Source organism: Helianthus annuus, chromosome 3 (genome assembly GCF_002127325.2).
Source record: "Helianthus annuus cultivar XRQ/B chromosome 3, HanXRQr2.0-SUNRISE, whole genome shotgun sequence".
In the NCBI taxonomy this organism is placed as follows: domain Eukaryota; kingdom Viridiplantae; phylum Streptophyta; class Magnoliopsida; order Asterales; family Asteraceae; genus Helianthus; species Helianthus annuus.
The window spans coordinates 161076040-161093571 of record NC_035435.2 but is presented as its reverse complement, the minus strand read 5'-3'; positions in this window follow the sequence as shown (position 1 = coordinate 161093571).

Here is a 17532-nt window from a genome sequence, read left to right as displayed (position 1 = left end):
TCGGATATCCGAAATTTCGGATACAGATTCAGATAGTAAAATCTGATATTCAAAAAATTTGGATATCCTTCGGATATATGGTTTTAAACACCCCTACCCACACCTTCATTCTTAGTGAAATCAAGTGCATACAAAAAAGGAAATTTTAGGTGTTCCACAAATTGGGTTGGAAGGTGATGGCCTACATTTAATCAAACACAATACCGAAGACAAGATATTGACACTTATATTATAAACCAAATCTAAAATTACCACACGAATAAATGAATTACATAACCCTTATTATAAAGATATAATCCTAAACCTATTAGGATTCAAACACATATGAAATGAGTTGAAGTCTTCTAAAAACGCTTTAAAGCTTTAGATCAGTATATATATTTTTAATTATTTTGTTTGAAAGCGAACTATTACTTTCATACTACTCTTTTATCATCATATTAGGTGGCTATAAGACACGTAAAGATAAATGTTGGCTAGTCATTTTAACAACATTTCTCATGTAGATAAGCACTTAAAACGTATATATGTCATATGGACATGATAAGTTGATTCATTCTACCTTTCATCCCTTATATAAATAAAATGAGTCCATTTCTATGATTGTATATAAATTTCCAATATAGTTCAAGTTGGTATTTGATCCATAAGCCGATCCGTTTTAGATCGATTCCGTTCTTGCTTCATCATAAATATATGAAATAATATGTTTCACATACAAATGAGAACATCCTATCCGAACATAAAAATCAATAGCCAATTACGGATGCATTAAGACAAATACCATGGGATTTGTAACCTCACTTGTCTCACTTGTAAAAATATTGACAGTCAATGAGTTTGGTCTTCAAATAACTCCTCAAGCTCAAACACGTGATTAGAAAAAGTTGCGTGACATAGATCAGTCAATGAGAAAGAAAATAAACTAATTAAATATATATTGTTTGCACTTCCATCCCAATCAAGCTTGTGTTCTTCATTTGAAAACTTTGACTTGTTAAAAGGTATTATTCTTTCAAAAGTTAAATTATAAAAGTTTAATAAATAGTAAATTAATACAAATATAGAATAATAAAACAACATAATCTCTTGTTAAGCATGAAATCAGTCAAGCAATAGGTATCAATTTATGACTATGAGTGAATTTAACGATTTGCTATGCGTTTTTATATCTTTCTAAATATGGATGCAACATTTTCATATAACTCCAATATTAATAGATTCCACGAAAAATAAAACCTTACAAGAAGATATTGTGTTTCTAGAAGCTTATGACATTCTTCTATTGATGGAGAAATAGATGTTGAAATCCAATGTTGCAAGAAAGTTTTAAAAGCTAAAGTTTTTCTACGCGTGCAAATGGTTGAGGGATAATGTGTTAAGAGTTACATATTCTGAAGATGGAAAACTTATTAAAGAGATTTAGTAATACTGATTGTCCTGTTAATAATGAGTTGGGTTTTTTTTTCGAAATGTATATTTCATTCACAAAGCCGCCTAGACCGAAAGGCTAGACGGCAAAACAGCAGAACTATATCAAGAATTACAAAATCTCAAAATTACACCAATGAGATGGACTTAAATTTAGACCGATTCTTGAGCCATACGCTTTAATAGAAAACACATTCTCGTTCCTTGCTCTACAAATACACTAACAAGAGATAACAATAATCCCTTGCACTATCTTTTTTTTTTTTTTTTTTTTTTTTTTTTTGCAAACTCGACCAGATATAGTTGTGGAATTCAAATAGGTCTCTAACGGAGAAGGCAAAGATGTTAGGAATCTTGCACCAAAGGCTAACCCATTGCCATATCACAGCGGCAAAAGCACAGCCTGTGAAAATATGGTTCGAAGATTCAGAATCACAGCCGCAAACCCATTGCCATATCCAGCCAGCCGTACTAACCGTGATGTTACTTCTTTTAAGAGCCTCCACCGTAGTAAGGCGATCCATCTTCTTCGCCCTCCAAGCAAAGATATAACAAGGGGCAATTACATAGCCTTTTTAACTGCTTTGATCGAGAACTCGTATTCTGATCAAAGATAGCATATATACCCGTCGGCCTAGACCATTCCTCAATCTCTCTCGTGGCTTGATGGAACCGACCTCTATCTCCATTTCCACCCCGTAGTGCTGTTTCCTTTCATGTACTTCTACATTTTGTATCCGTCAATTTCCATTTTTCTTTCTACTTGCACCATCTTATTCGATACTACAGAATACTATACTGTTTTTTTCATGGAAGCATAGGATAATCTTTGTTACTCCCATGAATAGCTTTATACAAGGAGAAGAAATAAGTGTAGGCTCTCTAAAACCAACTTAATTTTAATCTCCCCGTCATCCACTCCAATCCCAAAAAGATTCGACTTGAACATATTAATTTTAAGACCCAAGCACACGTGAAAACACCTAAGTAAATGAGCAACATTCTTAGCATTTGAAGACCGAAAATTCACCAACGAAAATCGTGTCGGCCGCATTGAGATAACACCGGCCCTTCGTTTGGAAATTTGGTTTAGGCGTCTTAATTGAATCATTGGGTTTCTTGAGTTAACCTAACAGGTATTAGTCAATGGCATATTGGTTTATATTAAAATTGTGTGAGTTGTTTAAGTCTCACAAAGTGAACAATAAATGAATTTTAGGAAAGTGTGTGTTCGTCGTTTAAAAAAAAGAATCAATTGGTATTATGAACTTGGAATTTGGAAGTTGTATTTGAATTAGATTTACATTCGGACAGATTGGTTAGAAGGTTTCGTTTGTGGTAATAACAAGAATATAGCAAGACTTAAGATAACATCTTGGTTTTGTATTTTCAGAACATGTTTTTTTTAACAACCAATGAAAACAATTTATTGCCAATAAGAGGGACCAATTACACGCTCGAAGTCCCAAAATACAAAGAAAGAAACTGATGACGGGGGTAGCCCGAGACCAAATAAAATGACCAAGTATGTAAATACCTAAAAGGTTAAAAGGTTCAATGGTTGAAAAAGCTGAGGAGATGGAGTAAAGTAACACGGGAATAGTGAACAAGTCACATCCCTAAACAGTCTCACCAACCACAGCCGTAAAAGCAATGCAGGTCCACAGAATACATGCTATTATCCAGGGGTCAAAAGGCTACAACCCCCGAAAGGGTAAGCCCCTCACTGCAAGCTGGTTCACTAGTCAAATGAATACTTCTTTGGGACATGTCTTCTCCTATATAATGACACTTCATTCATTAAACAAAGACATCTCAGATCAGATTTGTTCTCTCAAACTCTGGTCCTTCACATCGTACACTCACTTCACTCAAAGTGTCCCTCACTCACATTCACATTACGCTTATTCCTTCTGTTCCTCAATCCTTTTCTGAATAACACTTCAGAATTGGATCTTCAAACAAGAAACATAAACTAGTGAACCTCCTTCCACGTCTTGCAAACGTGGGGGGACCCCACGACCTGCGTTAGGCAAGGTTAAACCCTTTAACATTTCTGCCTAACCACCCTTGCTACTATCCTCGGTCTATATTTTGTTGTCTCAACAAGTTGGCGCCCACCGTGGGGCTACGCCGTTATTTCTCCTCAAAAAGACCTAGTAGTGTAGCTCTCATCTCTTAGAATCGCCATGTCTGAAAGTGGATCCCCGGGTGAAGTGAACCAGGTACCAAACACTTCAACTCCGGGTAGTAGCCAAGCTCATGTGGCTATTCCAACTTCTTTTTCAACTCCGGGGAGCACACCCGAGTTTCTCACCTTTAACACTCCAACTCCGTCTAGATCTGGAGTTCCTTCCCCTAATGTCGGTGTCACGGACACCCCCACACGTATTGAACTCACCCCCGAGGGAGTTGCTAATAATTTTCTTGAGTTGAGGACCCTCCTCAACCAGTATGTGAACAAAGAAAAAGACAAGGGAGCAAGGATTCGTCTGGACTACGATGAACCTGAACCAACGCTGTCTCCCGGACCTCCCATTCCACCTTTTACAACCAGGAATGAGGCTGGCCCCAGTAATCCTTCAAATCCCGTTCCATATTTGTCCACCATGACAAATCCTACAGCATATCCCCTTTTTTCATCCCAACCAGTTACAAGTAGTGCTCCTCTGGGCCATGAGCTGACTTTGGATCAGCTCCTACATTCCCCAGTATCAAGCTTTCCAGCCTCTACCTCCACTTCGTGGGAACAAGCCCTGTCAGTGCTTCCATTGGCACGGAGTGCGGTAATGAGCACCCCCTTGGAATTAGCTGTCCAATCACATCCGGAAGCCTCCAAGGTTTCAACCCTATGTCCCAGATGATGACCCAGATGATGGCCAGTTTCCCATGGCAACACTTCATCAATCAAGTGCTAGCCACTCAAGGGAATAACGATGGCAATAATAATATGGGTACAAGGGTCGAAGAAGACTTGGCTAAACCCTACAAGCCGAGTAACCTTTCATGCTTCTCACAGCAAATAGCCGATTACGATTTTCAAACAAAGATCAAGATGTCGTCCCACATCAGAACGTACGATGGGTCTGAAGACCCAGAGGACCATCTTCAGATCTTTACCGGTGCAGCAAGGATAGAAAAATGGTCAAACGCTGAATGTTGTTTAATGTTCATGCAAACCCTTATCGGATCTGCCAGGATCTGGTTCAACGATTTACCTGCTCGAAGCATTCGAAGCTTTGACGACCTTAGCAAGGGTTTTTTGGCCAACTTCTCCCAGCAGAGATGATATATCAAAGATGCAACCGTCATTTTTCAAATAAAACAGCGAGACAATGAAAGTCTTCGCGAGTTTATTGAACGATACAAAAAGGAAGGTCTAACCTATGTAGGGGCAGACGAAAAAATAAGGGTAGCCGGTTTCATGAACGCTATCACCTCGAAATACCTCACAAGAGATTTCAACAAGTCCCTGCCTAAGACCTTGGAGGAAGCCCTCGAAAGAGCAGAAGCCCACATTCGGGGAGAGGAAGCAGTTGACATCAAGGAACAGAGGAAAAGAGGGTCTAGCTGGCGAAGTAGTAGCCCCGTCAGAAAAAGAGGGAATTACAACTCCTATGACAGATGATAAAAGGGTTCAGACCATCGAAGGTCTGAAGGCCGGAACCCTCCAACCAGGGAAAAAGGCATGAGTTTCACACCCCTCACTAAGACCCCTCAAGAAATCCTGGCAACAGAAGAAGTCAAACAGAACTTTAGACCTCCCAGGCCTCTCCCCAAAAGTAGAAAAAATGAGAACTCCACACAGTTCTGTGAGTTTCATGAAGAAAAGGGTCACCACACCAACGTTTGCTTCCAACTAAAGAAAAGAATTGAAGAGGCTGTTAAGTCAGGTGAACTCGCCCATTTGGTGAAAGGGGTTCGAGACAAGATGGCTGAAGGCAAGGGAAAGGAAGTCAATATGGTAAACTCTGATGAAAAGGGTCCTCATAAGAGGCAGCGGTTGGAAGCTTGGGAGCTTCAATGTGTTTGCTTTCCCCCAACAGAAAAAGGCCCTCTTTCAAGCCCTCTCGTCGTGGAAGCTACCATTGGAACGTTGGAAACACATAGGGCATACATAGACACTGGGGCAACCACTGAAATCATGTTCGAGAAATTTTTCAACCGCTTAAGCAATGAAGAACGTTCAAGACTTCAACCCTCTGGAACCTCCATAAAAGGTATTGCCGATATACCCCTCAAGCCTTTAGGACAACTGACACTAGATGTTTGCTTCAGTGAAGGTCAGAAGAAAAGAATTCAGCCACTTACCTTCGTAGTCCTCAACATACCTTCAAACTATGATGTAATCATAGGAAGGCCAGGGCAATGTGTCTTCTTTATGGCAGTGTCCGTTGGGCATGGCACGACAAAATTCCCAACCGAAAGGGGGGTAGCAACACTTCAACCCTCCCAAGAGGCCTACATGATCGAAGGTGAAAGTCCCAGAAGTGAAGAAGACAAGCAAAGGCTTATCATAAATCCTAAGTACCCTGAACAAAGAATAAGGGTCAACCCAAACCTTTCACAAGAAACTCTCTCCTATTTGGAAAAATTGTTGACGCATTACAGCGATTTCGCTTGGTGTCCGGAAGATATGACAGGAATCCCCCGAAGCATTGCTGAACATGAGTTGAGGATACCTCCTGATGTCAAACCTGTTGTCCAAAAGAAAAGAAGCTTAGCACCAGAAAGAAGCCGGCTGCTTGTCAGGAGGTTGAGAAGCTCGTATCAGCTGGTATTCTCCGAGAAGTCAAGTACCAATCATGGGTTGCAAACCCGGTTATGGTCAAGAAACCAGATAACTCCTGGAGAATGTGCATAGACTTCAAAGATCTCAACAAAGCTTGTCCTAAGGACTGCTATCCACTACCAGAAATTGACCTTAAGGTTGACTCGCTCACCGGTTACCCTTTTAAATGCTTTCTTGATGCTTACAAAGGGTATCACCAAATACTCATGAAAGAGGAAGACGAAGAAAAGACGGCGTTCCACACTGATAAAGGAATCTCCTATTACAAGAAGATGCCTTTTGGGCTAAAGAACGCCGGAGCAACCTACCAACGTCTGGTGGATAAAGCTTTTGCAAGCCAAATTGGCAAAAACATGGAAGCCTATGTCGATGACTTGGTAATCAAAAGCAAGACGGAGTATCAAATGCTTGACGACATCCAAGAAACTTTCAAAAATCTCAGAAAGGTTAACATGAAACTTAACCCCGAAAAGTGCTCGTTTGGATTCGAAGAAGGAAAATTCCTGGGTCACATTGTCGGAAAACAAAGCATCAAGGCCAACCCAAATAAAGTAAAAGCTGTCATCGAAGCCAAGCCACCAAAAACCAAAAAAGAGGTTGAAAGCTTAAACGGGAAACTTGCTGCCCTGAAGCGTTTCACTTCCAAGCTGGCTGAAAGGTCCCTACCCTTCTACAGAACACTTAAAAATTGTTCTGATAAAAAGGATTTCAAATGGACCGATGAGGCTGAAGAAGCCTTCAACCAGATGAAGCAACACCTGGCTTCCTTGCCAGATATTGCAGCTCCAGAAACGGGGGAGCTGATTTCAGTCTATTTATCAGTCGCTGAAGAGGCTATAAGTGCAGTCCTCACAATCGAACGAAACACGGCTCAGGTACCTGTTTACTTCTTCAGCAAAACTTTAAAATTGGCTGAAACCAAATATCCTCCCCTTGAAAAACTCGCCCTAGCCTTAGTTCAAACAGCTAGAAGGCTTAGGAGGTATTTCCAAGCACATCCCATACGAGTGGTCACTGACCAACCTGTCAAAAATGTGCTTGAAAAACCCGAAAATTCAGGAAGATTGGCAAAATGGGCAGTGGAACTAGGTGAGCACAACATCACCTATGTCCCACGAAAAGCTATTAAAGCCCAAGTCTTGGCTGACTTCCTTGTAGAGGTCCCAAACCAAACAATTGACGAAGTGAACACTACCATCACTAAACCCTTCAACCCTGAAGCCTGGAAGCTATTCACCGACGGGGCTTCAAGCGTTGAAGGGTCAGGGGCTGGGTTAGTTCTAATCAACCCTGAAGGGTTAGAATTCACATATGCTCTTCGTTTTGATTTTCAGACCACCAATAATGAGGCTGAATACGAGGCACTGATCGCCGGCTTAAGACTGGCCAAAGAAATGAAAGTCCAAAAGCTTGAAGTATTCATAGATTCATTACTAGTCTCAAGCCAAGTCAACGATAGCTACGTTGCTAAAGAACCCAATATGTGAAGATATAAAGAAAAATCCAAGGAATTGATGAACACCTTCCAAGCATGCAGCATCAAACAAATTCCAAGGTCCCAAAACAAAAAGGCTGATGCCTTAAGTAAGCTAGCATCCCTCACCTTTGCCCACCTCACCAAGAAGGTGTTGGTTGAAGTGTTGAAGGCTCCATCGATTGATGAATTGGAGGTCCAAGATGTAGTCACCGAGGAAGATCCAAACTGGATGACTTCCATCAAAAAATTCCTTCAAAATGGTGAACTACCCGATGATCAAGTAGAAGCTGAAAGGGTTAAAATCAAAGCAAGACAATATGTGTTGCAAGGAGAAACCCTCTACAAAAAGGGTTACCTTGCCCCCTTGCTAAGATGTGTTGGTCCCGAGCAAAGTAAGTATTTGATCAAAGAAATTCACGAAGGTGTACGTGGAGCCCATTTTGGAGCTAGGTCGGTGGTTGCAAAACTCATGAACCTTGGATATTTCTGGCCCTCGATGCATCGTGACACCACCGAGCAATTGAAGAAATGTGATGCTTGTCAGATTCATGCTCCAATCCTAAAAAGTCCCAAACATGATCTTGTCCCAATAACCTCGGCATGGCCATTCCATAAGTGGGGAATGGACATTGTTGGGCCATTCTCTCCAAGCAAAGGAGGAAAAAAATTCTTGCTAGTAGCAATAGACTATTTCACCAAATGGCCCGAGGTTAAACCCCTCGCAAAGATCACAGGGAAACAGGTCATCGACTTCGTTTGGGAAAACATCATCTGCCGCTATGGGCTGCCGGGAGTGATTGTGTAACACCTCGAAATTTTGTGTCCAATGATGTGTTAACACGTGTCATTTGTTTACACGTGGCATCTATAATAAATAAAGGACTAATTTTGACAAACCTTGAAAGTATGTAAATTCGAGGGTTATAAATGTCAACAAGGGTAAATATACTGTATAGTATCCCTAAATAATACTTAAACCTTCAAACGAATAAATTATAGATCGTACAAATATAAAACGCGGAAGAAAGTGAGAGATTACAAACTACAGGGGTTAACTGTGTCAACATGTTTAATAATACCTCTGAGTGACCCTTTAACGTTCCCAAGACTTTGTAACGGTATTATACCCTCACTAAATTAATATATATAAATTTCGCGAAGTTTCGATATGAAACGAGAAAAATACGATCGAATTCGTAGAAGAAGGGTCAAAAGCGTCCACAGTGAAAGTTAAGGCTTTCCAAAATAATTAATAAATAAACCGGGGACTTAATAATGCGGGTAATTAACACGAGGCCCCTATCGGTAAATAACCGAGGGCCAAACCGCAAAGTTACCCCTTCAAAACCGAAAGGCCAGGTGAATCATTACGCAAGATTTCGTTATTAATGGCCCGATTCTGTAATGATTGTAAAAGATTTGAAAAATCCTGAAAATATAACCTTAGGCGACCCGCATGAAGTTTCGACATAAGTCGAGGCGGGCCGCGAGCGTCCCCTATTACGCGTCTGATTTGTTGATCCCAGGCGACCCGCGTACAAGCTGCATGGATTGTCCATGCGGGTCGCGTACGACGCCCAGATGCAGAAACCTTGTAACTACTTGGCTTTTGGCACCTTTGAACGATCATACACATAATTATGGGGCATGGGCACCCTACAAATGACCCATACATTTAGGGGACAACTACCTATCAGCTCTGGACTGATGGTAGTGCTTGTAATGATCAAAAGTTGCCTTCTTTGGCTATAAATAGCCACATCTTGTGCATTACCAATCACACAACACAAAACACTTGCAACTGATCATTCAAGAGCTCTCTAGCTTTCCCTTCTGTTCTCTCATCAAGAGTTAACTTCTGTAAGTCGTTCATAACCATTTTGGTTTCACATTTCCATGGTTATAGCTCATAAACGCAACCGTCGTAACTAACGGTTGTCATTGCAATATCTTGCAAATGGTTCAGTCTTATGACGAATCAAAAATGGTTATGAGTTGGTATTTATGTGGGTATTAAACCTCTAAAATGGTTCCCCCTGGTCACCACTCTAACTATGTCAATTATCGAGTCAAACGTGCGGTTAAAAAGTCAACAGAAAGCTATTTTAGCGATTCAAGCATAATCTGTAATGTATACGTTATGGAACCTGTTTTGACAATCATAAAATATGATAATAAGCATATAAACTTGTTTGCGCTCGTTTGAATCGATCATTTACTATATAGAACCGGTTCGGAGCCGAAAGTCGCAAAAGTTTGACTTTTGCTTTGACTTCAGTTCTGACCCGTTTTAGTAAGGTATAAATATACCTTAGGACTCTCTTAGGACCAGGTCACATGTTGGTATAAGCCTCTGTGGTCGGTTCATGAGTTACCCGAGTCATTTACGTATTTCCGTCATTAGCCTAAAAGTTGACCGTAACGGCCTTTTAAAATTAAAACGAGTATTTCGGACACGTGAACGGACCAAAACCTTGCTTGTTAAATTATAAGCATGTCCCTAAAGTTTCACGTCAATCCGAGGTCTAGAATGAGAGTTATGCTAAAAGACGCACTTTTAAGAAAGTTTAGTATTTAACGGCGCAATTAGCATAACGCCCATCTAACCCAAGTTTTCGTCATCAAAACTTTTACCCACTGTGGTAAAATAATATTTTGGGAATTTTAAGATTTTTAATAATTTTTTACCTTGCTCATAACCTGCGGTTATGGCTACGGTTCGGTAAATACCGAATATGCCCTTTTTGGCCAAAACGGGAGTTCTACAAGGTCTTTTGACCCGATTCCAATTGCCACTGGTTTTAAATAATAAATAAAGTATTTTAAGCTTTATAAGCTGTTCGGGAAACTCAGATTCCCTGTAGAACCCGACAAACCCTTTTTAAGTCTTTAAAATGACCGAAAAGCCCCTACGGGGCATAATATAAACTTAAACTCGTTACGGGCATTACGGAAGGTATCCTACTGATACCAAAATACTTTTAAGGCATATTGACTTAGGAAATAAGCGTACGACTCTTATGGTTAACCGTTTCGCCTATTTGCGCACACGGTACGGCCCACGGAACTAGTTTTCGTGCAATAGCCGATATGGGTCAAAGTATACTATTTGAACCCCAAAATCCAGAATATGAACTATAAACCCATATAGGACAAGTCTCTGAACTTGTTGGGTCCAAATCATACTCCATTCTCGGTTTTCGCCTTTTCGTGCGAATTAACCATATCTAAATATCGGAATCAACCGGTTTAAGCTACGGCTAATACAAGGACCGTTAGGATTCTAAGAGGTTAATTAAAACCTTCGTTCCAGATTAGGAGCCCCAGTAAAAGCTATCGGTGACTTGATCTAAATTAAGGATTAATACTTGCAAAGGTAAATACTGTTGACTTATTTCCCCTATATGGGCTTGGGTTACGGTATATTAATACCGCTTGATTGAGCATTATATAATTCCATCGCTGAGGTGGTTAATTGATTAAATATGATCGGCTCATTTAAACAGTTTTGTTGCTTATAAGCCTTTGGGGGGTTTAATGACCGTTGTCCCGGATATCCTCGGCATCATTTTACGAAATGGCCACGACCATCGACATCCCGGTGTAGGCGTACACCCGGTATAAAGTGTCGACATTAAAAACTAAAAGACGTAGCCGTTGGTTTTCATACTACGGTTTTACGCAAACGTGGTGTGTCTATAAATCTTTAACCCGGCACGACCCGGGCTACTGAACGCATAAAAGAACATGTAAAACGTTCACAAGATCATTATGAATTTTCCCAAGTTATAAAAGAGTTTGTGCCTTGTGCATTCAAATCAATTTTAATAAACATTTTCAAATGTGTCAGTTGAATGTATTTACCAGTGTAAACTGACGTATTTTCCTCAAAAAGATTAAGTGCAGGTACCTAAACGTAATTGGCTGGTATTAGCTCCCTAGCGTCGGGATAAGCCTCGCAAGCTTGATTGCAGTATCTAATGGAACAATACTTTATCTGTATTTACGATCCACTGTGGATATTCAACTTCTGTAATACATTTTGATATTACAATCAGAGGTTGAAATTATATAATTAAATTATGCTTCCGCTGTGCATTATATATTTGTGTGGTTTGACTATATTGTTGCCAACATCGTCACGGTAATCCCCCACCGGGCCCACCGGTGAGACACGTGGAAATCGGGGTGTGACAGGTTGGTATCAGAGCCAACATTGAGTGAATTAAACACTATCCTAATGTGTTTAGTCTCAATAACACAATTGCACATACTTGAGTCTAGACAATAACTTAGGACAAATTCGGATTAATACTCCTTTTTGTCTTTATTTTCGATTTGATTTTTAATAAGTTTTGGAGCAGGAAAATGCCACCTGTTATATTCCGAGGAAGAGGAAGGGGACGAAGAGGCCGAGGAGAAATCGTGACACATCACGATCAAGAAGCTGGACCATCTGGTACAAGACATCCTTCGATGACACGAAGCGAAGAGCCACAACGACGAAGAGATCTTTACGAACCAGCGAGGCATTCCACTTCGCACAGCTCGACGCCATCCTACCGGCACTCCTTTGGGCCAGATTCAGAAAATAATCCCAACAACCCACAACCTTCCTTCATACCTCTGCAACGTTCGGTATCGCACCGAAACTACGACGACCCTAGTCCATACTACGTAGCTCAGTTCAATCCGGCTGACTACATACAGGAACCTTCAGGATTTGTTCCGCTAGGTCCACAAGACCATTTTTCTGAAGATCCCATGGAGGAAGATGAGGATCCAACTGAACCAGCTCGTGGTACGCCCACGCATCCGATAGAAGTATCTGATGGATCTTCATATCATGGTCCGCAGTATCAAGGCCCAGACAGCTTTATGGCCTTGTTTGACCGACATGAGTGGTACAACACACCATCTCATCAGACATCGCAACCGAGACATCCACAGGATCCCTCTGAGGATTCACGCTTTGAGGCAGTTACGCCACCACCTCTGCCACCGGCACAACCAGTAATACCTGATCCGCCGAGGCGTAGGAGGACCAATGCTCGTATGTCTACACGAGGAGGAGGGGGTAACCACTTCAGCACTCCTCGACATTCTAGTAGCAGCCACTATCCGCCGCTACAAGAAGAAGGACCTTCAAGTCCTATACAGGAAGCGAACTCCGCACCTACTGCACGAAATTCGCCACCATTTGGGTATGACCAACCCATACCAGCTTACACAGGTCCAACGGCTTACAACCCGTTTGAACCATCACAAGCCCAATACAACTACGGCTATGAGCGCGACCCATATGTGGTGTCGGCTAGATATAATGCGCGCTACCCTGACGGAGCACATGGAAACATGGGACCACCGGACTACTCAGCTCATGGGTATCCAATACCTCCCAGACCTCCAGTTCCGCATCAAGCGCCACAACCACGATTTTCTCCTCCTGAACAGGAAGAAATACTCCATCGACTAGATCGTGTGGAGAGAGAGTTCGAGGAAGAAAAGAAAAGCCACCGAGGATTTCTCAAGGGCTTGGCGAACCTACTAAAGGGCAAAAAGAAGAAACGTGACCACTAGCCCTTAATAGTAATACGAATGTAATTTCTATTTTGAAATAAGTCCCTGTGTGGACAACTTATCGTATTTCAGTCCCTACGTGGACTTATCTTTAGTCCTTGCATGGACACCTATCTTATATTGGTCCCTGCGTGGACTTGTCACTTATTTTAAAACCTCTATGGAGGAATGTATTATTTGAAAGACCCGTTTAGGGCAATATGTAATTGTATTTGAGAATTTGGAATGTATGTTATGAGTTTTGTTTTAATATATAAAAATAAATCAAAACCATTCCTTTTATATTGATCTGCCTAATAAAGAATCTTAAGGGGGTGAAACCTAGCTTGGGGTCTTTTAAGATCAGTCAAGATGGTACGACCTAGCTGAAAAGATTCTGATTTCCCTGTTAACCGCTGTACGCATGTTAACATTCATGGCAGATGTGATTCGTTATAATCACGCACGTCATTCCTATACAATAATCCTTTTAAGGATTTCAAAACCCAACTAAATGATATATAAATCGTGGGTAACATCACCAACAAAGGTGATCAGTATTATAAAGACATCCATTTAGCGATGCAATGCCTACGGGCCAGTATTATAAAGACATCCATTTAGCGATGCAATGCCTACGGGCCAGTATTACAAAGACATCCATTTAGCGATGCAATGCCTACGGGCCAGTATTATAAAGACATCCATTTAGCGATGCAATGCCTACGGGCCAGTGTTATAAAGACATCCATTAGTGATGCGTTGCCTACGGGCCAATGTTATAAAAAACATCCATTTGAGATGTAGTGCCTACGGGCCGACCACATTAAAACATCCATTAGTGGTGTAGTGCCTATGGGCCATAATAATTGTCTTATAAGACAAAAGGCAGTAGTAGTCTATGACTCTCTGTCAGAAAGAGATAAAAGAACTACGGTTCAACTCTCTATGCCTTTGATTCTCTGGAATCTCGGCTAATATTATAAAACATCATCACGATTAGGCTTTATGCCGCCAATACTATTTATATAGTTGAAATAGGATATATTCAAATCCTAATATAAATGAAATAAAAAGTTAACCGAATATGGTCTCTACACCATGGTTGACAAATTGTCATAAAAGACAATCATATAATAATCTCCTAAATTAAAATTTTGTTATCTTCTGTAACAGATTCAAGTTACAAATGGCGGATCCCAATGGTGAGAACAGCCACACGAATGAAGATGACTATGACAATGCGTCAGTACATTTGACAGGCGCACAGCTAAAGGCTCTGATCAACAATGCTGTCCAGGCAGCTATTGATCGTCAAAATACTGAGTCTCAAGGCAGATCTGTGTCAAAACCACCCTCTAAACCAAAGACACACTCCAAACCACCCTCTGAACCCAAGAAAGATGACGACAAGCATTCGTCTACTGAGCACAGCGTTCACCGCGATAGAGAATATACTGATGCGTCCAGTGCTAAGGGTTGCACCTATAAATACTTTGTATCATGCAAGCCCCGTGAATTTACAGGGGAGAAAGGTGCAGTTGACTGCATCACCTGGCTGGACGAGATGGACACGATTGTGGACATCAGCGGGTGCGCTGAGAGGGACGTGGTTAAGTTTGTGTCTCAGTCATTCAAGGGCGAGGCCCTGGCATGGTGGAGAGCTCTGGTGCAGGCTTCAGGTAAGTCTGCCTTGTACAAAATGTCATGGGGGGAGTTTATTACCCTCATAAAAGAAAACTACTGCCCTCAGCACGAGGTTGAGAAGATTGAGGCTGATTTTGTCTCACTGGTGATGACAAACCTGGATTGTCAAGCTTATCTGACAAGCTTTAACACTATGTCACGCCTGGTGCCATATCTTGTGACACCAGAACCAAGAAGGATTGCCCGATTCATTGGGGGCTTAGAGCCGGCGATCAAGGCCAGCGTAAAGGCCTCTAGGCCAACGACCTTCAGGTCAGTTACTGACCTCTCCTTGTCTCTTACGCTTGATGCTGTCCGTCTGAGGGCACAAAGGAGCAAGGAGGCTGAAAAGCGAAAACGTGAGGATGATACCTCACGAAAGTCCGGTAAAAAGCACCGTGGAAACGGTGAGGGCAAGAAAGGGTCGGAGGCAAGGAAGGAGGGGCAATCTGATGGAAGACCTTACTGCAAGGTCTGCAAGAAACCTCACTCCGGGAAGTGTAGGTTTGCGTCTGGTTCGCAGTCGCAACAAAGGACTCCACCCTGTGGGCTATGCAAGTCCAAGGATCATAAGACAGTGGAGTGCAAAAAGATAAAGGACGCAACCTGCTATAATTGTAATGAAAAGGGGCATATAAAGAGTAATTGCCCGAAGTATGCCAAGAAGGCAGAAGAGACTAAGAAGACAAATGCGAGAGTTTTTCGCTTGGATGCAAAGGAAGCGGTCAAGGACGACACCGTGCTTACAGGTACTTTTCTCGTAAATAATATATTTGCAAGGGTATTGTTCGATTCTGGCGCTGACAAGTCCTTTGTAGACCAGAAATTTTGCCAACTACTAAATATGCCAATCAAAACCCTTGACGTGAAATACGAAGTAGAGTTGGCAGACGGCACGATAGAAACCGTCTCTACCATTCTAGAAGGATGTGAAATATCCATTAGGAACCATTCTTTTCCTTTATCTCTACTTCCTTTCAAACTTGCGGGTTTTGACATTGTGCTAGGCATGGACTGGTTATCCCATAACCAGGCCCAAATCATATGCGGCAAGAGGCAAATAGTCTTAAAGACTCCGAGTGGTGAATCTCTTACCATTCGAGGGGATACGCATTACGGATTGCCCGAAGACGTATCTATGCTGAAAGCTTCAAGGTGTTTGAACAGAGGCTGTGTAATTTACATGGCTCAGGTGATAATTGAAGAACCAAAGCCGAAGATCGAGGATCTTCCTGTCATTTCTGAATACCCCGAGGTTTTTCCTGAAGAACTACCTGGTTTGCCACCAGATAGACAAGTGGAGTTCAGAATTGACATCATACCTGGAGCAGCTCCGATAGCACGAGCACCTTACAGACTAGCGCCAACGGAAATGAAAGAACTGAGGACCCAGTTGGATGAACTACTGGCGAAAGGTTTTATCAGACCTAGTTCATCTCCCTGGGGAGCTCCTGTCCTGTTTGTAAAGAAGAAGGACGGATCAATGCGGTTATGCATCGACTATAGAGAGCTGAATAAAGTTACCATAAAGAATAGATATCCTTTACCAAGGATCGATGATCTATTCGATCAGCTGCAAGGAGCAAGCTACTTCTCAAAGATCGACTTGAGGTCGGGTTATCATCAACTAAGGGTCAGAGATGAAGATGTACATAAGACAGCATTTAGGACTCGCTATGGTCATTACGAGTTCCTGGTGATGCCTTTTGGGCTCACAAATGCACCGGCTGCGTTCATGGATCTCATGAATCGCGTTTGCAAGCCGTATTTAGATAAATTCGTCATAGTCTTCATAGACGATATCCTGATCTATTCTAAAAGCCAAGATGACCACGAGAAGCATCTCCGTTGCATTCTCGAATTACTACAGCGTGAGAAACTCTACGCCAAATTCTCGAAGTGTGAATTCTGGCTACGAGAAGTTCAGTTTTTAGGACACGTTGTGAGTGAGCGTGGTATCCAAGTGGATCCCGCTAAGGTGGAGGCAGTCATGAACTGGCAAGAGCCAAAGACGCCTACCGAAATCCGTAGTTTCCTGGGATTAGCAGGATATTACCGGAGATTTATTGAGAATTTTTCAAGGATTGCTGCGCCCTTGACTTCCTTGACCAAGAAGAAAGAAAAGTACATTTGGGGCCCGAAGCAGCAAGAGTCCTTTGAAATACTGAAGCAGAAGCTAAGCAACGCACCTGTGTTGACATTACCGGAAGGTACAGATGAATTCGTAGTTTACTGCGATGCATCACATACAGGCATGGGGTGTGTGCTTATGCAGAAGGGCAAGGTGATTGCCTATGCTTCAAGGCAATTAAAGGTGCATGAAAAGAATTACACCACCCATGACTTAGAGTTGGGTGCCGTTGTATTTGCACTGAAGTTATGGAGGCACTACCTTTACGGTATTAAATTTGTGATTTATTCAGATCACAAAAGCCTTCAACACCTGTTCAACCAGAAGGAGTTGAACATGAGACAACGCCGTTGAATGGAAACCCTGAATGATTATGACTGCGAAATCAGGTACCATCCCGGCAAGGCGAATGTAGTCGCCGATGCATTGAGCAGAAAAGAAAGGGTAAAACCCATT